Raw genomic sequence first — 25,589 nt, 5'->3', positions numbered from 1 at the left:
TAACTCAAGAGCCCAAACACTTACATAGGAAACGGATCTAACGGAAAGCCTTCCATCTGTTGACTCTCGGGGCACTTTCCATAGGACAAAGTAGCTAATGGGCCATGGAAATACCAAAAGGGAGAGCCGAGGGGATGGAAAGTGAACACTTCCAGGCTTCACAGCAGAAAAGTGAGTGCACATCTCTGATGACTCTAAGTGACAAATTAGATTAACTCAAGTTCTTTGAAGATAAAAGCCTTACAAGTGCTCATCTTCACTATTTATTATAATTCTAATGACAATTCTTCTTAACTGTAGACAGATTAAATGAAAAATACCTCACTCAATAAAGTAATACTCTCATTATAGAAGCAATTCAGTTACTCTATTCATGCAAAGAGTATCTTTAAAGGCACTCCTTATTGAAAAGCAGTAGCTCTTCAGGTTGAAACTTTAACTCTGTCAAGATGTTATCTATATGCTCTTCATGAATACTAATAAGACACCCACTATTTAAAGGGCTTAGCTGTACTGGTAGTTCGGGTCCCTGTGCCCTTACTTCATGAAGGAGTATGTATTTTAAGATCCCTACTACACTTCCCCTCCATGACATTTAGCCTTAGGAGAGCTCAATTTAACACACTGCTCTAGGCTGCAGAGACAGACAATAGCTACCTTAAAAGAGATAAAGTATCAAAAGGGGTGACTTAGGGAGAAAAAGCTATTTACATACAGAATTCAACAGGCTAGGACACTCCCTCACCATGTACCTCAAGAAGCCTAACTTTGTTTTCCTATAATTTTATGCTGTTTACATTCTTAATCAGAAAGTCACCAAATTTCTATTGCTCAACAGGCCTAGCATAACACATTTGCCTTCCTTCTAAATTAACAAAGGTTAGGACATAATTATCACACTGACAAGAATCTAAAGCACAAGATGACAAGTTCTTGAATGTCCTCCTCATGTATTCTAAGTGCAGCTGAACACATTATTTATTGATCACCTGGTGAGCTATGCATTGTGGGAGTTAAGTGTTTAGCCTTACCTCCCATTCAGCTCACCACCCCCCACTGCCCTCCTGCCCGTAGGTATCTGTCCTGTTCGCCACACCCACCTGGTGCTTCTGAACTGTAATTCCTCTGCTCTCCCAGACCTGCACACCAGACACCCCCGACTCACTATTCTACAAGCCTCTCTGAACTGCCATTTCTAAAAAGCTGTCTTTATTTGCCCCAATTCCTATTTCTTTCTTTCCTCAGCACCTTTTTGACCCACCACATTTAATGGCTGTGCCATACTTTTTGACACTTGATTATATAACAATTATCATTTTTTCTGTACAGCATAATGATTTCATGTGAATTACTCCCACAAAGACCCTTGAAGGTAATGAACGTGCCAGATGCTTTTTTTCTGGATCTGTCAGAGCAAACATCCCCATACTAGACAGGGAGACGCTCGGAGAATACATGAAGAAGCAAACACAGAAATGATACTTTTAAGCTTTCTAATTATGCTTGCCTTTACACTGTTTTACTAAAAAAAGAAGAGTTATGTAAGACTTGAACAGGAAATAGAGAAGGAAAAGTAAAACCCCAGGAAAGGCTGTTCAGAAGGGAAAGGGAGAGACCAGAAGAAACAGGCAAATTGACAAGGAGATGTAATAAATATAATGAAATCTAAGTCACTACCAAACAGCTGTTGATACTAGTCTAAAGACACATTCTAAGTAGCCTTATTCCCATCTCTGGTTATTTGTCAATGACTCTTATTACTCTCTCAAACAGCAGATCATAGTACCTTCAGCTCAATAGCTCTCTTTTCCTTTCAGAACTGGATGCTAATAAACCCCAACTCTGAGCCCCTCCATTTCTCTTCCCTAGGTCTGCCCTAGGTTGCTGGCTGCTCCCCTGGTCTGACACTACCACACAGTTTCCAATCCCAAGTTGATCTTCAGGCTCGTCGGCAACCCTTTCTCACTCGTCTTATTCAGTCTTAACCAACCCACAGTTCCCATTATGAATTCTCAGGTTTTCCTCAACCCCTATTAATGATGAGTGAAGATAACAGTAATAATGAGATATATATGCATATATAAAATGCTTCTATATACATAATGCTTCTGTATATGTTGCTTCCTACAGACCAGAAACTAAGAGCTTTATATTAATTCTCTTAACTCACAACAAGCCTAAGAGGTAGGTACTATCATTATCTCCTCTTTACAGATGAGAAAACTGAATCACATAGAACATATAATTTGCCTCTTTAGTTTACAAATTAACGAGATTTTTTATTATATGCATTTGTCACATGGGTAGGGCATAATCACACTGGCAAGAAGTTGAGTCACAAGAGGACAAACTCCTGGAGTCTCATTTACTGTCAGTGCAGTTGGACACATATTTACTGATCATCTAATGAGCCATACATTGTTTGTAAATTATATGATGTCCAAGATCCCAATGTTAGCACATAACTGGTAGAGCCAGTATTTGAACTCAGGAGGTCTAGCTTCAGAGTCTCTCGTTCCTGCCCATTATACAACATTGCCTTCTAATAACCAAATTTATTGAATGTTTGCTACAGGCTAATAAACACTTTACATGAAATAACTTCTTTAATCCTCAATACAACTCTGAGAGAAAGGTACTATATATGAAGCAATTAAGAATGACAAAGCTTCAGCAACATGCTTGAGCCACTCTGTCAGCACGTGGAGGAGGGGCCGGGTTTCAAACCTGGGATTTCTGCCCTCAGAGCATTCCATCACTTTTCCCTATTGTCCTTCCCGCCACAATGCTAGCCATTCTAAGAAAATGCTTTTGCCTTCTGGTTCACAGGAAGGTCTTCTTTGTGTGAGCTCTCCCAAAGCTCCACAAGCTCCCAGTCTACCAATTCCAAAACTTGCATCTTTCTTCTTCCATTTTCTCTCAAAGGCAGAGATTCAAGGTCAACTTCTCTCATTCTCATTATGTGCTTTTTAATCTCTTATCCTGCTACCCTGGGCCACTAGTCTTTCAGTTTCTTTCTTTGATGAACTATTGATAAACTGTCAACAGTTCCTTCTAGTTAATACCTTCTCCTACACAATCTCAAGGCTAAAACACTCTTTGAACCCTCCTCCTCCCTTTGGCTAGTCCTCTTTAGTTTGTACAAAGTGGCCTCCAGCCATCAAGCCAGGAAGACTGCCTAACTCCAGGCCATGTAGCTAGCAGCCAAGAACTGGCTTGCCTGGTGCTAACATTGTTCACGGGCTCGACCTTGCACCTTATTTTCTGACTGGGCTCCTAATCTTCTTGGTTCTAAACCCCAGGATTAATTTCCTAGAAAGCTCTCCAACACATTTCAACTCAAGACAGGCTCTGGCTTCTCTACCTCACTATTATTCGTACTCACACCTTTGATTTTGAGCCTCTCAGAGAAAATACCTTGTCTGGGGCAGGCTTCCGACTCCACCATATACACCTGGGAAGAATGCCAGAACCTGGTGCACAGAACTGGACATCCCATCCCCTTGACATAAACCTCCAGAACACACAGACATTTCTCTTTTTCCTCACCATAAATTCAAATCTTTGGAGTGCCTTCTTGCCCTGATATCCTCTCACCAAGTTCTGCCCCTTCTGCCTCATGTATGTGGTCCACTCCTCATTCAGCCCTACCACATTGATTCAGCAGTCAGCTCTTCCGGACTATAGCTGTGCTGACTTCAATTCTCCACACCACAAATGTCTGCTCAGGCTCTGCATGAATCTCTTCAACAGTCCTTTAACGTTCTCAGGAAAAAGTCCAACCTTTTTCCTTCATTTAACACACAAGACTGTTCCTGTCTTGGTCCCTGCTTGCTTTTACGGCTCAGGTTTCTCTGCTCTGTTATCACTTTAAAAGCTCTGCCTACACAGAGCCACATGCCATCACTTGGAATTTGCCATGGCCTCTGACCTCTCTTCATGCGCACAAGTGTCTCCTTGCAATGGAACTCAATCCTGCTTCGGGGCTTAGGTTGGATCTTACCTCAGGCCTGTTGGCCCTTTCTAGTCTGAGAGAGATGCTCCCCGTGAGTCCTCAAACACCTTATACTCTACTCAATAAGCCACAATGAAGTGGCCTGTTTTCTTCTTTATATCCCAAATTTATATCTTCTTTATATCCCAAATGACTGTAACAGAGAACAGAGGCTATACAATGCTCACCACGGCATCTCAGGGCCTGACACAGAGCCAGGCACATTGTGGGCAAATACTGATTCAATGAATGAGCTCCAGGACTATTCCCTGCAGTCTATTCCTATCATTCTGTCCCCTCTCCTAATTGTCACCGCTTCTTTTCTACTTCATCCTCACTATGCCCTGCGCTCTTTTTTCCTGCTGAGATCTTCCAGCTCCAAAATTCCCAGCACCCAATCAACTAACATACTCAAACTGCCAAACCAGAAAACCTGGCAATTTTACTTGTTCAGAAATAGTTTCTATTCAGATGTCAAAATGACTCATAATGAATAATTTGACCTCACAAGAGAAATAATTATCCATTCCCTATTCTCTTGTACCCATTGCTGAACACTGATTATTTAATCTTCTGTGCACTAGTTTACATACAGCCCTTTAAATTTTAAGAATGATCACATGTATTCTTAAAAAGTAAATGTAGTAGGGGCGCCTGGGTGGCTTAGTAGGTTAAGCGTCTGATTTGGGCTCAGGTCATGATCTCACAGTTCATGAGTTCAAGCCCCACATCAGGCTCGGTGCTGACAGCTCGAAGCTTGGAGTCCGTTTTGGATTCTGTGTCTCCCCTTTTTCTCTGCCCCTTCCTCGCTTGTGTTCTCCCTCTCTCTCAAAAATAAGTAAACTTTAAAAAAATTAAATGTATTATACTTCATCTAAAATGATTGACTCACTTTGGTTTATATGACTTAGTTTTTTTTTTTTTCTCATTTAAAATTAATAATCAGTCTGGATGTCTTCCATCATCCTGCTCTCTAAATATAACATAAAAAATAACAAAAACCAAAAAAAAACAGAAACTGTGGTTCAGCAAAAAATCAACAATCTGTGATATCTCTATTTGGAATTTCTTTTTCCTAAGCTACTGCTCTTTATTCTAAAAAGACAGCAAACAACTTAAGTTACAGTTAAACTTATTTTACTTAATAAAGCAAAACCTCTTGTTTTAATGGCTATGAAACAAAAATCTTAATTTTTCCCAAAGTAAAAAAAACATTGATATATCTTATGCTAGTAATCATAGATAGTATTTATTGAAATAGCTTATCCTAGCTTCTGCAATGCCTACCTGCGTTACACTTTGGCATGCTAGAATTGAGGTAACTCCTTATTTACTAGATTACACATTACAAGGATGTAGGATGTCGCTGATCCTTAAATTCCCAAATACTTAGGGGAGCCTGGGTGGCTCAGTTGGTTAAGCGAAGACTCTTGATTTCGGCTCAGGTCATGATCTCGCGATTCAGGAGACTGAGCCCCATGTGGGATTCTGTGCTGACAGCACACAGCCTGCTTGGGATTCTCTCTCTGCCCCTCCCCTGCTCACTCACTAGTACACACGCTCTCTGTCTCAAAATAAATAAATAAACTTAAAAAAAAATTAAAAAATAATAAATTCCCAAATACTCAGAATACTGCCTTTAATATAATATGTATTTAATAAATATTGCTTAAAATTTGTGAATTTAATGATACTGTATCAAACTGCACATTTGTTAAGGAAATTAATTAGAATGCATAGGGAACTTTGATACATTAATATTTTCTGTTTGGAGTTAAGGAGAAAACTATTTTATACTTGTTTCAATACTGGTGAAATTTTTTTCTTAAATACATTCCAATTTTCTGACTTAATGTGCATGATACAAAAGTACTTGCTTGCTAATTCAGAGTCAGAACAGTGCCCTGTTCAGAACATTAGCCATTCCCTTTCCATTCGTTTCAGGTGGTATTCTTTTAACGTGTTTGGGCTGAATGTGCTCTGACCTCAGTGCCAAGTACTGAAAGCTTGTTTTTATTTTAAAAAATGTATTAACTTTATGGCATTTGTTTCAAAAAGTTCTTCACATCACAGAATTAGCACACACAAAAAAGAAGTTTCTATTTGTGTATCATTTGCCTTTTTTCCTTTTCTATTTTTCTATCATTCACCCAAGAAAGAATACAAACAGAAATTTTAGTATGAGTCGTTTTAGTATCCTCCTTCCTTCTGTTTTTCTCTTATTCACAGTGTGAGAGTGGGCATTATTACCCACAAGATACATGTTTACTGAGGCATCTTGGAGTATTTTTCCTACAGCCCAATTTACATAAATCTCCCTCTGCTGGCCAAATTTTTATCTTCTGGCATCCTATTTAAATACAAAGGTAATGCTTTATAGTATAAACAAAAGCTCCTCTATAAAGAATTATAAACTATATAAACCTGACAAGTCACTTAAAAATCTTTTCTACATCATCAAGGATTGTGTTTGCTGAATTCAGAGAGAAGTAAAGTACTGAGTTTAAACAAAGAACTTTTCAAATTTAGTATCTTTTCCCCCCTGAGCAAGATTCTTAATTCTACTAAGACTATTTCTCATTAAGTTCTTTTTCTTAATTAAAAAAAAAAAATTTTTTTAAGTAAACTCTACCTCTAACATGGGGCCGAACTCATGACCCCAAGATCAGAGTTGCATGCTCTATGAGCCGGCCAGGGGCTACACTGCTACCCATGAGCCCACACTGCTTTCCTCCCCACCTTTTCTTTTTTCCAGATGGCAGTTGTTTTACTGACATATCTAAGAAATTCCGTTTTGATTTTTATAATAAAGCGCTTTAAAATATGGAATTTGAGTACATTGCATTAATAAGTTCTAAACATTTTCTAGTAAGAAAAATTGGTAGTTATTAAAACCTCCTAATCTACTTTAATTGCTACCTCTCATTATGTATCACTTTGTGATTTGCAAAGCTTTTACTATACACATTCATTTATTTAACATTCTACAGTCTTAAGAAGTGAGTATAATTATGCCCATTTTACAGCTGAGTGAGAGGAGCCTCAGAGATACTTACATAATCTTCCCAATGCCATTAAGGGGTAAACCAAGGACAAGCCTAAGAACTCTCAACTTTAATCCCAAAATACAGGTATTTTCTTCCATCTAACTGTATCACTGATTTTATTTTTTAATCAATATATTTATATAGAAGGAAAGGTAATTGATTTACAAACCTTTTTAGCATTTAATTAGTCTCTTAGTATTTACTTTAGCTAGAGAATTCCCAAATTTCCATTCATATTTCCAAATCGTCTTTCATATGGATTTAGCCACACTAAATACATTGTGGGAGGGGAGAATCAGGGCACAAGAAAGCATGTGTATCTGTGACTCAGTGTACTTTTCTTCACTTCGCATTTTGTAAATATTGTTGTTACAGCTCCTAACGTGCTCTCAGAAGTCGTTATGACTGACAGCCCTGAGTGCTGTGTCTTTCAAAACAAATATGCTTTATTGATGGACAGCACATGCAACTCCATCAAATTATTCTGAAAGACAGGGTGAAACAAACAACATGATTTCTCAACTAACTTCAGCATTCTGCACTGAATACAATAGTCAGGTTACAGTTTCACGGGTATCATGAAAGCTTGTCATTTCCATATGCAACACATGTAACAGAAGGGCACTACAAATCTGCCATATAATCCCAGAGCAGCACACAACTTCCCATGTTTGCCACACAGATTTTTAAGCACAAGCAGTAATTCAGAACATATTTAGAACAAAAAAAAGTCCTTATGCATATGCCCAAGTATTTACTGGTTTTTTAAAAATATGTAATAATATATATTTTAAAAATATGTAATAATATATGTAATAATATACTTTGAGAAAAAAGTTTGGGCAAGAATTTGAAAAAGAACCAACTGGAATAAATAAAATATGCTTTATCACCCTGATTTTAGGAAAAAGGTAAATAAAACCTGTCACTGTCTGGTGCATATTAAAAATCACAATTGAACAGCAAATGTCAGACACATTATCTATATCCCATTAGAGCATTTCTCAAACTGGAAGGCAAGGCTCATTGAAAAAATTCTGCTTGCTGAGCTCTCCCAGCAAGAACTACCAAATCAGTTGGGATTTGAGAACTACCAAATCAGTACTTCAGAGATGGGCAGATTCCTACAGCTCTTATATAGCTGCCAGAAGGAGACTTCCTGATCCTAAGTCAATCTTTTAAGGACCTATTAATGGACTAGTATTAAGAGACATGACACTGATTATGAAAGATGAGTTGGGCCAATAAAGGACTTATTGGCAAGGTAAAGTCTATATAATAATGAAACAATTTGGGAGTTAGACAGCATGTAATAGAGTGCAACAAATGCAGTCCAAACCATCAGGGAATAGACAGTATATAATAATAATAAGACATTCTTAACACTCAGATTCTTGGCAATTACAAAAGCCATTGAAGAATTGAGGCAATTCTCTTAACTCACTTTGATGACCCCAATTTGTCCCACTGTTAACTTTAAACTAATGGCTGAACTCATTCCCATCAACAAGGACACAGCCAGGGGTGAACTCCAGGTTTGGGGAGCTTCCTGTCACTGCACCTTTGGTCAACTCTGACCTGGCTTCTCTTCCTCTGGGCATCACAAAAATAGCCCTTTGAAAAAAGCTCCTGAAAAAAATTAGTCAGATCCTTGCCATGATTTAAGGCCAGGGTAGGGTCTGCAACTTACCACAGGATGACACACAGCTGGGAGGAAGTCAGGTGGCCGGCCATTCCTGAAATCTCAGGTTTGACTTAAGAAGAATTGGTGGGACTTTATGGGAAAATGATGCTTACAGGAGAAGAGAACTGGAATGGTGTTGGTATTCATAAGGAACTGGTCAAAGATGATCTGAGAGAGGTGTGGTGTAAAACCGTGCTTCTCATGCTTCTCATACTCGTTCTACATGGAGAGAAGCAGGGAACTAGAAGACCAATGACAGTAACTGATTGGGACTGAAGGTACCCAGCATCGAGCCCTGGCTTTCACCTTGCAAAAAGAGAACCTTCTAATACCAGGTCTATTTAAGGACAAAATTAGCAATTGACGGAGTAGGAAAACTGTGGAAGGCCTTCAGCATTGGAAAGTTGTTCTAGATGACCCTGAAGGCCCATTATACCACTCTGCTGATTTTACCTTGATATCTTCAGCTGTGGCCAGCCTGTAGCACAGAGCCCACCACCTCCCTCCTGTACATGGGCCTCCGTTCCCCCTTCTCACCTCCTACCAGGAAGACACAATAAATCAGCTTTCACAGCCCTCACACAGCCTTTACACTGATGACAATTTCTCACTAGTATCTGTGGGCTTAAAAAAGTTTCAACGGCTGTTTTATGCATTTCCCCCTATGTTGTTTTTCTCAGTTTATGCCAATCCCCTTCCACCATTCATTAACATATATATACACCTATATGATATATAGTATAAATTCTATACTTTGAATACAATTCGAATTTTGTGTATCTTCACTATGTTGTTTTTTAACTATTAATATTTTAAAAACTTTTTTTTTTTTTTTAAGGTTTATTCATTTTTCAGAGACAGAGAGAGACAGAGAGTGAGTGGGGTAGGGGCAGAGAGAGAGGAAGACACAGAATCTGAAGCAGGCTCCAGGCTCTGAGCTGTCCACACAGAGTCCGACACAGGGCCCGAACTCATGGATGGCGAGATCATGACCTGAGTGGAAGTCAGACGCTTAACCGACTGAGCCACCCAGGAGCCCCAATATTTTAAACACTTTTTATGTGCTTTCTTAGAATCCCACAATAAGAAAAAATTAACTTTTCTAACGTTTCAATAAAACTCTACCAATATCTTTTTAGAAAGTGTATGGGATAAGTATTTTTTCCTTAAAAGAAAAAGTCAGTTTCTAATAGCTTCAAATCAAGGCCATGAAGCCCCCTAGTAATTACTTTATAAATAATTCAGTGTGTTTTTTATAACGAAGGAGTTAAATTTTCAGAGAGTAAAAGGTTCAGATCACTAACAGGCTGATAACAGGTTGACAGGATCAAACCACCTTGCCCTACTTTTGCATTTATTAGGAATCACAGGAGCCACACCTGGAGCAAAACTCTGCCTAGGACACTGAAAAATCTGAACACTACAATCTTCAGCTCAGACAGGTAATAAATGTGGCCAAACGTGGGCCTTTAAATCCTGGCCACTTTACATCAATCCAAACCATTCATGTGCCAAGAGGGGAACTAGCTGGACCACTGTGGAGCTCCTTCATGATGGAAAGATAAATGGGGACTTCCAAGCGCCCCACACCTGAAGAGCAGACAAAGGGGTCTGTCCTTGACAAATCAAAGTGCTCAATTATTCACTGCTCCAAGTCCGGCCAACTACTGTTACTATGCTTTCAACACCTATCTTCCAGAACAGTTCAAAAAAACTTTTCTACTTAAAAATTACATATTTATAGTATTAGAAGTCATCATAATAATACGTTATACTTCATATTTTGGATTTACAAAGTTAAAAACGCTATTTAAAGAAACAATAATAAACACTTCTTTTTCAGAAATTTAATTTCAATTTAGTGAAGTGCATTTTGATTGTAAGACTTGTAGTTTAAAATTGAAAATAGAATTTTCACGTAGAACAAAGCACAGAGAATAGTGAGGCTAAATATGCCTTTTATGTTTTGATTTCTTGACTTAAGGTCCTATTCTAACTATAATCATTAATTCATTTAATCCTCAAAACAACTCTGCAGAGTAGGAACCATAATAACGCACATTTCATAGGTAAGGCGACTGAGGCTTGTGGGGGAGACTGCCTGCGGTAACACACCTAAGGAACTAGTACACTGGACACCAGGGCTCAGACTCGAGTGGGCCAGCTGCCATAGTACACTAATGTTCAATGCTTCTTGGCTACATGTGGGTGGCTACAGAAGCAGGTGGGCTAATAGTAAACCTGGCAATTGCTGCAGTACTTTTTTTAAAAAGCACTTTTTTAAAAATGGGATTAAATGAAAAAGTCTCCTGTTAAGTCTTCTGAAGATCAGGGGGCTCAGAGGTAAAACACATTACGATTACCTTTGTCAACTTTAACTTGTGATTTTCTTTTTCAAGTGCCATGCACCATGTACTGCTAAAGTGACTCAGCAGGGTTTAACTTCATTTTAATTAGCATTATGAGCCTGAACTACAATTAAATCATTGCACTGGTAGTTTATAAGGGTCATAGTATTACATTATCCTTGAGTTCATTTAATGACTTCTATGTAACAAGTAAATATTAACAAACAGAAACCAGGTACATAGTTTTTGGGTGATTTTTTTTCTCCACTCTTTGGCTGATTGGTTAAGTATTTTACAACCGAGCTTTGCTTTATTTAGTAGTCCCCAAATAATATACTGGAGTACATGTTATACTAAGTTTCCAAAATTTCATAATTCATTTAACCAAACAGCTACATGGAACCCTAAATTCTAACTTCTCCTGTATTATTTCAAATCCCCTGAACTGGGTGGGATAAAGCAAAGTATATTGGGGGTGGAGAGGCGTATGCAGTGGCTTTAACTACTTTTTTCATAAACATAACAGGATCTGAGCAACTACCACTAGCTAGCTTTGGGGATTCTGTAACTCTAGTACCTGTTTGGAATGCTCCCTAAACATCCTGCAGTCAGAAGTCACTGGCCTAGTACCAAACACCAAAAAGATGAAATTCTTCAGAATGCATTAAAAAAGGGGGGAAAAGCATCATCAGTTATTCGTATATTAAAATTGGACTCTACTCTACTCTCTAAAACAAAGAGAAGCAAACCAGAGGGTTCTTATGGCTATTTCTAGATATTGGAATTCTATGAAATATAAATTTGTGTTCACTAATGAAACTGCAAAATGTCATAGCTGAAAGGGACTTAGAAATCAGAGTGCAACCCCATCAATTTAAAGATCTACAAAACTAAGTCCACAAGAGCTTAAGTTTAAAACTAAAATGTTCTTACTCTCTGAGTTGGTATAAAGTTTGGGTCCCTTTTGAGCAAATAATTATTGGTGTTGTTTCATTACTTTTTTTTTTGTACTAAATTACAAACATCTGATTGCTTTGAAGTTGTATTATTAAGACAAATGGGTAAACTGCTCTTTTTAAAATTCAAAATTGCCACATTTATTTACAATAAGATAACAGAATGACCTCTTGGTTTCTTTCTTCTCCTCCTCCACTTTCAGCCTCTGAAATGAACTAGATTAATATAGGAAAAGCTTCTAAAAGGCAATTTTATTCTATTATCCTAATAAGAGAAGTCACTGAAGAATGGAGAAGGCAAAAAATGATCTATTTTGAGGGCAATTTACAATTCTCCAGGTTCCTTACTATTTTAAAGAATAAAATATCTCAAGGGAAAAAAAAATACATACCAACAAGAGTCCTTATGGCCACAAAATGTAGGAGAGCAAAATCATGCATTGAGAGTTTCAACTGAAAATCAGTAAAGATAAAAATCAGAAAAGTTGAATGAAGGATTCTGTGGTTATTGGAACTTTTGCCCAAACACAACATTAGTCAGAGTGCTCAAGGACACCGAGAATTCCTGTAAGGCATTACTTGGAGCAGACAGTGGGCAATCAGAAGGGTGGAAATCAGGGTCCATTACTCAGGCATGGTAGCCTGTATTATCCTCTTACAGATGCAGCATTGGCAGGAGTTGATGAAGAAAAATGAAGGCTGAGGAAGAGAGGGTATGGTGTGTCTTTTACATGTAATTTTCAGCAAACTCAGATGAGTTTCAACCCTGGATGGGTTTTCCCCCCTTTCCTTCCTTGCTTCCATTTTATTCAGAAAAATCATCTTGCTTAGGCTGTTCGTGTGACGCTGCAACTAGCCTAATGTTGCCGCAAACTGCGGCCCTTGACATCCCTTTCAGCAAATACCAGATTAAATACCCTCCAGTTACGCGGTTCAAGGTAGCTTCATGCTGATTCCAAGAACAAGAACCTGTCAAGCTGACAAATCAGTGTCTATTTTCTGTCATATATTGTCTCCCGTTAGAAGGCTTTCTTATTTCTTAAAACTTGCTTCTCCATTCTGGCAGCCTCCTGTCAGTCTACCGAAGGTCCTGGCTCCGAAAGCTTATAAATTCTTATTTTCCACTCTCCAGTTTCTCTATAGATTATACTGCTGACCTCTTCTACTGATCTGACAGGAAGTTATCTGAAAGCCATTTGTAGTGACCCTACCACAGAATTAGGACTGCATTTCTACAAGAGCCAACTGTACTTTCTAAAATAGCTAATTCAGTTGCCTGTGTTTTAAAACAACTCATAAAAAAGGATTGTCATTACTACAGAGCTGCTTTTTTTTTTTCTTTTGTCCACAGACAGAAAAAAAGATGAAAGGCAGGAAGTGGCCTAACTATCAACAAGCAGTTCTCCTTTGAAGACAGATAACAAAATTCTGCAGTTAAAAGTATATTTGTACTTGCAAAGTTACTCTTCTTGAACAAATTCCAAATACAGTATCTGTCTTTGATCTCAGAAAAGCATTTTTCTCACTGTTCACAGCAGACATTAATAGTTCAGTTAGGCACCCCACTCCCAACTATGGGGAAAAATGTTCCCTAAAATTCAATCATGAATTATTAGCTTTATTTGTCAGCCTAGAAGTAGCTGCTTAGGCTCTGCCACCGCTGCTGCCGGCTATGACGAGGTAAGAACTTCTCAGCCACAGCACCCATCTGGCCCCCTGGCAGAGCCTCTCAATTCCGACCGTGTGATGTCACACAGTCCTGGAGAGTCATTCAGCAGCTCCTGAAACAGGAACTGTTCTATTATCTCACTGAAAGTATACTGCAACTGTAAGAGATATTTTTGAGGACCTTAAACCTAAACAGAGTTGAAGTTTCATATTTTAAAATAGAGATCTACTCTTGACCTTTCACCATTTCCTATTACAACAAAAATCTAATAATAATACGTAGCTCTGATAATGAAACAAGCCTATTTTTAAGACAGTAAAAATATCCCTAGTGTCTACTATGTTCCATTTTAAACAAATAGGGAAGATGAACAGCAAGCATTATATCGTTTATTCAAAAAATATTTTCCTTAATTTCCACAGCTATTGTTTGTGGGTCTTTTAATACAAAAAGAAAACAAGAAACACGGACATGACAAAATTATGGGGGAACCTCTGGTCTTCAATAACGAACAGTCCTTAAAGCTCAATACGTAAAGACTAACAGTAGCATCTAACTGAATCCTAAGGAAGATTTGTAATCCTAGGTGAAAAGCCCCTTTACGGTATTAGAATTTTCCTGGGCAATAAGGAAAAGAAAATCCTCCATGGAAAAGAACTATGCTTTTAAAGTTAACACATGTATGTGTGTGCACACACATGCACATACCCAGACTCTCTTAAAGTTCAGAGCTGACAGACTGATAGGTATTAGAAAACTGGATCTGCACTTGGACAGTACAGTATTTCATGCTCTCGGAAAATACGGTTTTGTTTGAACATGTCCCCAAAAGCCAAATCTAACTTCTGAAACTGATCCATAGAGCCAGCACTTAGTATATTCTTGGCTGGTCGACTGCTAGCTTAGCTTCAAAAAGGAGCATGAACCACCTGGGCATGTGAACACGTGGACACTCACAGCATCTGCAGTGATGTCCTAGGAAGCAGAAGGAAAGAATGATAACCCAAAGTGTCACGCTGTCAGCATCAGGCAAATGTTGGCATAAATCCTTATAAATACTCTGAAGATTTTCCACTCTAACAAAAGAGCTATTTTCTTTTCCCTGAAAGAGGAAACCTTATCAAATGACAGTGATTTTACAGACATATAGGGAACACATAAAGAAGTATACATTCATAAAATGTACAACTCCACAGGATACCAAACCCTGAATCACGCCATTTTTGTGAAATACATATGAAACACTACAATATGAAGGAAACTGGGTGCCTGGGAGGCTCGACAGGTTGACCGTCTGACTTCAGCTCAGGTCATGATCTCACTGTTCATGGGGATTCAAACCCCACATCGGGCTTTGCACTGACAGCACAGAGCCTGCTTTGAATTTTCTGTCTCTGCCCTCCTGACTCATTCTCGCTCTCTCTCTCTCAAAAATAAACATTAAAAAAATTTTTTTTAATAGGAAGGAAACACGAACAAGAAAGGACATAGGGAATTAAGATCATAAAATCAATGAGTGAAAAAACATTTTCCTTAAATACACCCAGAGTAAGATTTATACTCCACAATTCTAATTTAGAAGAAAACAAAACTGGGAAACTGTATCCATGCCTAGAAAAAATATTGGAAGAATAAGGAGCAAAATGTTCACAATGGATATGAAGCTGTATATGCATTGAGGGGGATTTTTATTTTGACATTGTGTTTTTCAGTGTTTTTGACATGTTAATTTTATAAACAAAAAAGAAAGCCAGTATGAGTTATTTTAAAATCAAATATGTTAAGTGTAATTTAATAGAGAACAAAGTGGCAGGCTTCTGAGGTACCCAATCAATACACTGCAGTGGAAAGCCATTTTCTCTTTCTCATCCTGTCTGTGACCATGTGACATTTTTTCACACTTGCTCAAAATTAACTGCTTCACTACATAATAACTGCAACTATAGCAAATGGGCCTTTTTGGTCTGTAATTCAATTACTGTAGAAGGTTTTATAGTTTGAGTATTAAGAAGTGAAGCATATACTTGACTACATACACAGAAACAAAGCAGACTCTCCACATATCATATCCGAATTAAAAGTGAATCTACAAATTCCATTCCCTGTTTATACCAGTTATCCTGACTCATTAGTCAATGTTCTGGGTCTAGTGAGACAGTAGAAACATTGCTCTGTCTCATTTGCAGGTAACTTACGTGATTTCCATATTGTGATCAAAGGCTAAAAGTTGATTTGCTAGAGTGCATTCCTTGGCCCCCATAGTATTTTATTCATATAGCTACTATGACATTTTCACCTTGGATTTAAATTTTTATGTTTGCAGGTTTGTCTTTCACACTTGATTCACATGTTTACTACTAAGAATGCATTCAATAAGTGATAAATACATGAATGAACTGTTCTAGAAATAACTAACCTTGGAGACAAATATCTGAGAAATCACAGGGAATAATCTGTAATCTATCAAGAATGCAAAACACTGAAAGAAAACCAGTAAGTGTTCCTTCCTTAAGAAAGACTGCTAACACCTGAAATCATTTCCTTCCTTCAACTCTATTCCAATCCACCCATGTTCCTAACATCTTCATGAATTTATTCAACATCTGCCTTAAAAAAAAAACCCTCAGGATGCCTGGGTGGCCCATTTGGTTGAGCGTCTGACTTCGGCTCAGGTCATGGTCTCGCAGTGTGTGATTTGGAGCCCTGCATCAGGCTCTGTGCTGACAGCTCGGGGCCTGGAGCCTGCTTTTGGATTCTGTGTCTCCCTCTCCCTCTTGCCCTCTCTTACTTGTGCTATGTCTCTGTCTGTCTCTCAAGAAAAAACTAAAAGAAAGAAAGAAAGAAAGAAAGAAAGAAAGAAAGAAAGAAAGAAAGAAAGAAAAACTCATAGCCCTTTCACGAAGATGGCACCAAAGGCAAAGAAGAAAGCCCCTGCCCCTCCCAAAGCCGAAGCCAAAGCAAAGGCTTTGAAGGCCAAGAAAGTAGTGCTGAAAGGCGTCCACAATCATAAAAAAAAAAAAAGATCTGCACGTCACCCACATTCCGACGGCCCCAAACACTGTGTCTCTGAAGGCAGTCCAAATATCCTCAAAAGAGCATCCCCAGGAGAAACAAGCTTGACCAATATGCCATCATCAAGCTCCCCCTGACTACCAAGTCAGCCATGAAGAAAATACAAGACAACAACACACTTGTGTTCATTGTGGATGTCAAAGCCAACAAGCACTAGATCAAACAGGCTGTGAAGAAGCTCTAAGATATTGACATGGCCAAGGTCAACACTCTCATCAGGCCCAATGGAGAAAAGAAAGCATATGTTCAACTGGCTCCCAACTATGATGCTTTGGATGTTGCCAACAAAATTGGGATCATCTAAACTGAGTCCAGCTGGCTAAATCTAAACATATATTTTTTTTTTCACCATAAAAAAAAAAAAAAAAACAAAATAAAAATAAACCAAATGTGTGTGTGTACCTATTATCTATCTAAAACCTCATTTTTCCTCCCTAACTACTAATTATCTTTTGGATTTCATGACACTGTACTGTTGCAAAGAATGATGAAGTCTATCATTTTATTTTGTCTTTTTATTACATTACCAGTAGCTGCTGAGAACATGCTTTAGGTGTAGCTTCTTCTATGATCTAGACTGCCGTTTATGGCCACCAGGTGTTAGACTCTGGAAATTTATATCTATAGCCCCCCTGTTGCTAGTTTTACACTGTGACTAAGGAAATAAAATTTACCCTCACTTAAGCAACTGAGTAAAACTACCCATAAGACGATTTGCCTTAACAAAACAGTGAGTGCAGAGATCTCCAGAATTTCTACAGAAATGCAGTACCACCTTTCTTATTCTTTATGCATGGGGCATGCATCCTCAGAGCCCAAAGAGCAGAGACTTCCAGTTACTAATCTTGTTCTGTTTAACTTGCAGGAATATCCTATACTCTAAATCAGCATTTCTTAGTGAGGAAGTTTTTGAGACTCCAGGTGAGACCATTCTTTATTAGGCAAGACTGTTTCACTCATTGCTGAGTCAACATACATCTCAAGTTCCTACCCCTTCCTGTCACCCAACCCTCAATCCCAGGGGGTAGCATCCCCCAATCTGAGATAAACGATGTCTCACAAATTCCATATACTCCCTGGGAGGTGGTATGACTCCCTAGTTAAGAATCAGTTCTCTAAATAAGCCCAATATATTTTTAAAAAATCACATAGGGGCACCTGGGTGGCTCAGCTGGTGAAGCATCCAACTCTTGATTTCAGCTCAGGTCACAGATCATGTGTGTGTGTGACTGCGCACAGCCTGCTTGGGATTCTCTGTCTCTCTCTCTCTCTGCCCCTCCCTACCATCTCTCTCTCTCTCTCCCTCTCTCAAAATGAATGAATGAATGAATGAATGAATGAATTTTTAAAAATCACATTTAAAGGTAATTTAAACTCCCAGAAAAACCAGCTCCATAGGGTTTATCCCTCAATGACTACATTAACCAACACCACCATCACCCCAACGCAAACCTCCCATTCCCAGGAATGTGAAAGGCTTGCCTACACTGTATTCATAAGGTATTCTTGACTAGCCTGAATATTTTTTCTCTTTTTTTTATTTGAGAGAGAGCATGAGGGAGGGACAGAAGGAGAGACAGAGAGAGAGAGAGAGAGAGAGAGAGAGAGAGAGAGAGAATCTTAAGCAGGTTCCATATTCAGTGCAGAGTCCAATGTGGAGCTCGATCCCACAACCCTGGGATCATGACCTGAGCTGAAATCAAGAGTCAGACGCTCAACTGACTGAGCCACCCAGGTGCCCCCAACTGAATACTTTCTGTGACCTCTGGTCATTTATAACCCTAATGTCATAAAACTTCTATTCCTGTTAATATTCGATGTCTTGTTTGCGTTGATTACCTATGAGCTATCTAAATCAGTTTGCCTTATTAAAACTGGTTTCTAGGGGCACCTGGGTGGCTCAGCTGGTCAAGCATCCAACTCTTGATTTTGGCTCAGGTCGTGATCTCATGGTTGGTGACACCGAGCCCTGTGTTGGGCTCTGCACTGACAATGACAGCACAGAGCCTGCTTGGGATTCTCTCTCCCCCACGCTCTCTGCCCCTCCCCCACTCATGCCTGCACACACTCTCTCTCTCAAAATACTTAAAAAAAATAGGTTTCTAAAACCTTATTTATTTGTAATACCATCATGCTTCCACTACTTAGTTACTTTAAAAAAGTACTACAATAAGGGAGGAATCATGTATAGATACACACTCCAAAACTAAGTATGAAATAGTTTTGCAAGTTTAGGGCCTTCTGGTCAGCCAAGCAAAGCAGAGCTGACAGGCACCTATAAAACATGAGGTGCAAATCTAAAACTTCCAGAAGAGCAACAAAGATCCAACTTGTTCAATTAATGAAAGATTATCTGGAACTGTAAATCTGTACTTTTTTAAATTAGATATAAGAGCTGAATAATCACTTAGCGAGGAAGCTGAGCCATGAGTGTGTCCCTTATTTACCCGTGCAGCATGTTCTGTAGGACCCACCGACACCTGAAGGGGCCTTTAAAAAACTGGAATAGCAAGTTCTAGGAATTCAATAGAATCACAAATGTCTCCTGTAAATATTACACAAATCATCGTTTTAGTGGTTTCTGAAAGAAAACCCAGCCTCCTCCTGGCAGGTGCAACATGTCCTAAAGCTGTCATCATTTGGCTCTGTCACCAGTCAAGCCAATCAACATTCTCATTTTAACTGGAAACCACTTCACCCTTGCTTTTTGTGTGTCTCCTGCCTCTTGTACTCCTCATCTTCTTTTTAGAAAGCCTAGGCTTCTGAAAAATTTGGGAAGAGATACTCTTTGAGATGGTAAATAAGTCCATTCAGAGATAGATCTAGTTAAACAGGGAAGTCAGATGTGCTCATTTATGCCACCCTTCAACTGTGCACTGTAAACAACTTTTCCAGACCTTTCTACAATCCAAACTGCCCACGTGGCCAGTGAGCAAGGTTTGGCCTCTTCGGTCCTCCATCATCAAAAATTGGGACTCACTTGTCAATGTCTGACTGCCTTCTGGCCACAGCCATGCTTATGGGCTCAGCCAGATGCACCTGGAATCCTGAACTATGTTCTGGTACACACTTGTTCCTTCCAGCCCTCCTTGACCCCTGGGATTTGGGCTTGACTTTCTCACTGGAACTTTTCATTGCTACCAGACTTTCTCCTTTAAAATGCCCATTCCACACTTAGGTGGCTCAGTCGGTTGAGCATCCGACTTCAACTCAGGTCAGGATGTCATAGTTTGTGGGTTCTAGCCTCGCATTGGGCTCTGTGCTGACAGCTCAGAGCCAGGAGCCTGTTTCAGATTCTGTGTCTCCCTCTCTCTCTGCCCCTCCCCTGCGCTCTCTCTCTCTCTCTCAAAACTAAACATAACAAAATAATAAAAAATAAAAAAATAAAATGCTCATTCCAGCTCTGACAGGCTGTCATAGACTGGGCTGTTCCATGAGACAATGGGATCAAGTCACAATAAATTAACACTCATTCTTTAAAAAATGGTTTTGGGAAAGAGTAATTTTTTTTTTAATTTAATTTTTATTTATTTTTGAGAGACAGAGCGTGAGCTGGGGAGGGGCAGAGAGAGAGGGAGACACAGAATCCGGAGCAGGCTCCAGGCTCTGAGCTGTCAGCACAGAGCCTGAAGTGGGGCTGAAACTCACCAACTATGACATCATGACCTGAGCCGAAGTCAGACCCTCAACTGACTGAGCCATCGAGGTGCCCCAGGAAAGAGTAGTTTTTAATGGCTGATTCTTCATGGAGGAATTTTAAGCATGTGACATCAAGATAAGGGCTTTTATAGATTTCCCTCATGACAAGTTCAGAGGAAAGAGAAAGCATGGACTGTACTGACATCTTGTTTTTGTTTGTTCATTTATTAACCTGTTTGGTTTAGTTTTTCCATTTCATAAAGACACAATCCAAAAGCAAGTAATCAAGAAGTCTGTTGCTCCTGGGATCTTTTCAATGCTGCTGGCCACACATCAGGTACTTCTTTTTTTTTTTTTTAATAATTTATTTTGAGATAAAGTGAGTGCATGAGTGGGGAAGTTGCAGAGAGAAAGGAGAGAGAGAATCTTAAGCAGCCTCTGTGCTGTCAGCACAGAGCCCAATGGGGGGCTCAATTTCAAGAACCATGAGATCATGACCTGAGCTGAGATCAGGAGTCTGACTCTTAACTAACTGAGCCACCCAGGCCCCACATATTAGGTACTTCTTAAAGAGGCTACACTGTATTCATCTGCATATGCCCAGTGGCATTACTGTGCCTGCCACATATTAGGTACTTAATAAATGTTCATGAAATAAATCCATCCGGAGCGAGGGAGCCATGGACCTTCCACTTTCAGAGAAGCCTGCTCTGAATCAAACTCCAGAAAACTCCTGGAGCCTAAATTCCAAGTAAGATCAAATTATTACCATGGTCTGTAAGTTCCATACAAATTAAAAAACTATGTATCTCTTGAGTCATCCTTACAAAATAAGACATCTGCTGTGTAGCAAGACTATAATCTATATAAACTTTAAAAAACTTGCAGGAGTGCATTCAGTAAGAAATTCTGGTAATACTGATTTTACAGGAACCATATAAATCTATAGTCATTATTTTTTTTTTTTACCTTAAAAATAAATTCAGCTTTGAAAGAAATCCCGTACTACCCTGCTAAACTCTACTTTGTCTGTATCTAGTGCTTTGTGTGGTTTGGTATAAAGGTTAACAGTGTGGACTCTCTTTTTTTTCCTGGATTAATAAACCTGGATCAACAGATTATTAACTGTTTGCCCTGGGGCAAAAAAGTAACCTAACTTTTCTGTGCCTTGGCATGTCATCTATTAGAAAGGAATAGTAGCAGTGTCTACGACATGGTGAGGATTATATATACAGAAACTGCTTAGAGTACTGCCTTGCATATAAAAACTGTATATGCACCTTGAAGGTTTGCTGTTATTATCGCAATGATTAATCACAGAATATAAAGTTCATTTATGCCACTTAAAAAAAATTTTTTAACATTTATTTATTTTTGAGAGACAGAGCAGTAGTGGGGGAAGGGCAGAGAGAGAGGGAGGGAGACACAGAATCGGAAGCAGGCTCCAGGCTGTCAGCACAGAGCCCAACCCAGGCTTGAACCCACGAACTGTGAAATCATTACCTGAGCTGAAGTCAGATGCTTAACTGACTGAGCCGCCCAGGTGCCCCTCATCTATGCCACTTTAATCCAGTGCTCTCATTAGTAAATATTACAAGTAAAGGAGTATCTCTGCATTCCAAATTTCTATTGGTAGAATGAATGGGGAAAAGCCTAAATATAAACAGTGAGAGAACAGTTTAAAAGACACAATTTAAGTGACTAAGAATTCTGTGTAAATACTTTTATTGGCATTGAAAAGATGTTTAGGTAAAAAAAAAAATGGGGGACAGGTTAAATGGGACATAAAAAAAGAATTTCTTTTTTTATGAAAAGACAGTATAAATATGTGCTAATATATGCACAGCCATAAAATAAAAAACCTGGAAGAATGTTAAATTATTCACAACATTAATTCTATATGACAAGATTATGGATGAGTTATTCTTGTTTTTGGAAATTTTATATTGTAATTCTAACTTAAAATACAAATCATTCAAAAACCAAAAAAATAAGAAAACATTGGGGTATGCTGTAGGCTTTCATAAACAATAAGCTTTTTATTTTATTTTTTAGAGAGAGCAGGGGGAGAGGGCAAAGAGAGAAAGAGAAAGAGAGAAAGAATCTCAAGCAGGTTCCACACTGTCAGAGCAGAGCCTGACATGGGGCTTGATCCCACAAACCATGAGATCATGACCTGAGCTGAGATCAAGAGTCAGATGCTTAACCAATTGAGTCACCCAGGCACCGCAACAAAAAGCTTTTCAAAATGTTAATTGGCTAAACACAGATTAACCAAATCATTCACATACTTATATGCACTATGAAGAATAAGATTTTTTTTAATTTTTTAAATGTTTTTTTTTTATTTATTTATTTTTGACAGAGAGAGAGAGACAGAGCGTAAGCAGGAGAGGGGCAGAGAGAGAGGGAGACACAGAATCCGAAGCAGGCTCCAGGCTCTGAGCTGTCAGCACAGAGCCTGACGTGGGGCTCGAACTCAAGGACTGTGAGATCATGACCTGAGCTAAAGTCGGACGCTTAACCAACTGAGCCACCCAGGCGCCCCATGAAGAATAAGATTATTAACATGTTAATAATTAACTATTTGGAAAATAAACTCAAATGCTAAAAATGCTCCACAGGATGAAGTCAGTGATGCTTAGAACCTTAAAAGGAACTTTAGAACCATACAAAATATATAATCTCTATCAATGTGTGACACCTAGCAGAAAACATGTGCTATTTTCTAATTGATGGCTAATGAAGACCACTTTCTTCCTATACTTGCCATATTAATTTTATATGATTAGGAAAGCAGGCTTCTCAGTGATGCTGATATAGGTTACAAGGTATGTTGTGTTTGGGAACATGTCAGGGATGCTGTAGATATGTTCTGTACAATAAATGAGAGATACAACAAAATGCCAGATTAAAAACTTTTCACTTGAAGATTTTAAGATTTATATGAGTCCAAGATAGTCACCAACAACCATCTTTCTTTCAGAGAAAGATCTACTCCTTTTCAATTATACTCTCTAGCCAAGAATGCTGGAGGGCTGATTCTAAACATAATTATAAAGTGCCATCTAGTGGATGTTTTCATAAGGTTTCTCTGCTTACACTTCAATGTTATGGAATAGTCGTTAGAAAAACTACTCTAGGTGGATAAAAGGCACAAACTTCCAGTTAAAAAATAAAGTCCTGGAATGTAATACACAGACTGGTGGCTATAGTTAATACTAATGTATTGTATATCTGTAAAAAGTTACTAAGAGTAGATCTTAAAGAGTCTCATCACACACACAAAAAACTTCTGTGTGGTGATGGAAGGTAACTATACTAAATTTCCCAGTATTTACAAATATCACATCCTGAAACCAATGTAATTAGTCAATCACATGTGAATAAAATTAAGTAGATAAATAGACAGCAAATCTGTATGAGGAAATAGCTATCCTTTACAGCATTTCCTTACCATTTCTGATCTGAGCTATTGGACATCAGTTCATTTTTAAAAGACCACACCCGTTTGGTGTTGGGAAAACTGGACAGCTACATGTTAAAGAATGAAACCAGGCTACTTGCTTACACTGTACATGAAAATAAACTCAAAATGGATTAAAGACCTAAATCTAAGACTCAAAACCATAAAACTCCAGAAAGAGTTTTATGGCTGTACTCTCATGCAAGGAAAACAGAAGCAAAAACAAACAATTGGGACTGCATCAAAATAAAAAAAATATGCCAAAATATATCTGATAAGTGCTTAGTATTCAAAATACATAAAGAACTCATCCAACTAAACATAGAAAAAAAAAGCACATCAATCCAATTAAAAAATAGGCATTTTTCCAAAAAAGACACATAGACGGCCAACAGACACATGAAAAGATGCTCGATGTCACTACTCCTCAGGGAAATGCAAGTCAAAACCACAGTGAGATATCACCTCATACCAGTCAGAATGGCTAGTATCAAAAAGACAAGAGGGGCACCTGCTAGCTCAGTGGGTTAGGCATCTGACTCTTGATCTCGGCTCAGATCTTGATCATGTGGTTTGTGAGATGGAGCCCCATGTCGAGCTCTGTGCTAACAGCACAGAGCCTGCTTGGGATTCATTCATTCTCTCTCTCTCTCTCTCTCTCTCTCTCTCTCTCTCTCTCTCTCCCCCCCCCCCGCTTGTGCTTTTTCTCTCTCTCTCAAAATAAATAAACTTAAAAAAAAAGACAAGAAATAATAATTGCGGTGAAGATGCAGAAAAAAGGGAACCCCTGTGCACTATTGGTGGGAATGTAAATTGGAACAGCCACTGTAGCAAACAGTTTGGAGTTTCCTCAAAAAGTTAAAAATAGAACTACCATATAATCCAGTAACTCCACTTCTGGGTATTTGCCTGAAGAAAACAAAAACACTCATTTGAAAAGATACGCATATGCACCCCATGTTTTTTGCAGTATGATTTATAATAAGAAAGATATGGAAGCAACACAAATGTCCAGTGACAGATAAATAGATAAAAAAGTTATGGTACACACACACACGCGCGCGAAGATCACTCAGCCATTAAAAAGGAAATTTTGCCATCTCTGACAGCCTGGATAGACCTAGAGGGTTTTATGCTAAGTAATAAAGTCAGACAAAGAAACACAAATACTATATGACTTTACCTATATGTGGAATCTAAAAAACAAAGTGAACAAACAAAACAGAAACAGACTCATTAATATGAGAACAAACTGGTGGGTATCTGAGGGGAGGGGAGTAAAATAGGTGACGGGGATTAAGAGGTACAAACTTCCAGGGGGATCTGGGTGTCTCAATTGGTTAAATGTCCCAACTCTTGATTTCGGCTCAGGTCACGATCTCACAATTTGTGGGGTAGAGCATGTCAGGCTCTGTGCTGACAGCAGGGAGCCTGTTTGGGATTCTCTCCCTCTTCCCCTCCTCTGTTCCTGCTTGCTTGTTCGTTCTCTCTCTCTCTCTCTCAAAATAAACAAACATTTTTTAAAAAGAGGTACAAACTTCCAGTTATAAGTCATGGGGATAAAATAGTGCAACACAGGAAATACAGCCAATGATACTGTAATAACTTTCTATAGTGACAGATGGAAACTATCATGGTGAGCATTTCATAATGTATATAAATGTTTGCACAACTGAAACTATTATTTTATGTCAATTACACTTCATTTTAAGCT

General features: G+C 38.7%; 1 protein-coding gene and 1 pseudogene across 7 annotated transcripts in view; one reads left to right on the top strand and one right to left on the bottom strand.

Annotated features, from left to right (window-relative positions):
* BBX (BBX high mobility group box domain containing) overlaps positions 1 to 25,589 on the bottom strand; it is a 282,183-nt gene that overhangs the window by 112,005 nt on the left and 144,589 nt on the right. The window lies entirely within an intron of this gene.
* Positions 16,602 to 17,095, top strand: LOC122229840 (annotated as a pseudogene).

This window comes from Panthera leo, chromosome C2 (genome assembly GCF_018350215.1).
Source record: "Panthera leo isolate Ple1 chromosome C2, P.leo_Ple1_pat1.1, whole genome shotgun sequence".
Lineage (NCBI taxonomy): Eukaryota > Metazoa > Chordata > Mammalia > Carnivora > Felidae > Panthera > Panthera leo.
This window is presented reverse-complemented; position numbering and strand designations above follow the sequence as displayed.